Genomic DNA, 452 nt, shown 5'->3' with positions numbered 1-452 from the left:
CCCCCGTCCCCATCCCGTCCCCATCCCGTCCCTGTCCCCATCCTTGTCCTGCTCCTTCCCTGTCCCCATGCCCACCCCACTCCTGTCCCCACCCTGTCCTCATCCCATCCCTGTCCCTATCCTTGTCCATCCCCATCCCCACCCCATCCCACCCCTGTCCCCATCCTGTCCTGATCCCGTCCCTATCCCTGTCCCACTCCCGTCCCCATCCCATCTCTGTCCCCGTCCCCATCCCATCCCTGTCCCCATCCTGTCCCTGTCCCCATCCCACCCCTGTCCCCATCCCGTCCCTGTCCCCATCCTGTCCCCGTTCCCATCCTGTCCCCATCCCACCCCCGTCCCCATCCCGTCCCCATCCCGTCCCTGTCCCCATCCCGTCCCTGTCCCCATCCCGTCCCCATCCCATCCCTGTCCCCATCCTGTCCCTGTCCCCATCCCACCCCTGTCCCCAT

Source organism: Oxyura jamaicensis, unplaced genomic scaffold, assembly GCF_011077185.1.
Source record: "Oxyura jamaicensis isolate SHBP4307 breed ruddy duck unplaced genomic scaffold, BPBGC_Ojam_1.0 oxyUn_random_OJ71452, whole genome shotgun sequence".
Lineage (NCBI taxonomy): Eukaryota > Metazoa > Chordata > Aves > Anseriformes > Anatidae > Oxyura > Oxyura jamaicensis.
The sequence above is the reverse complement of the archived record's forward strand: the minus strand, read 5'-3'. Positions refer to the sequence as shown.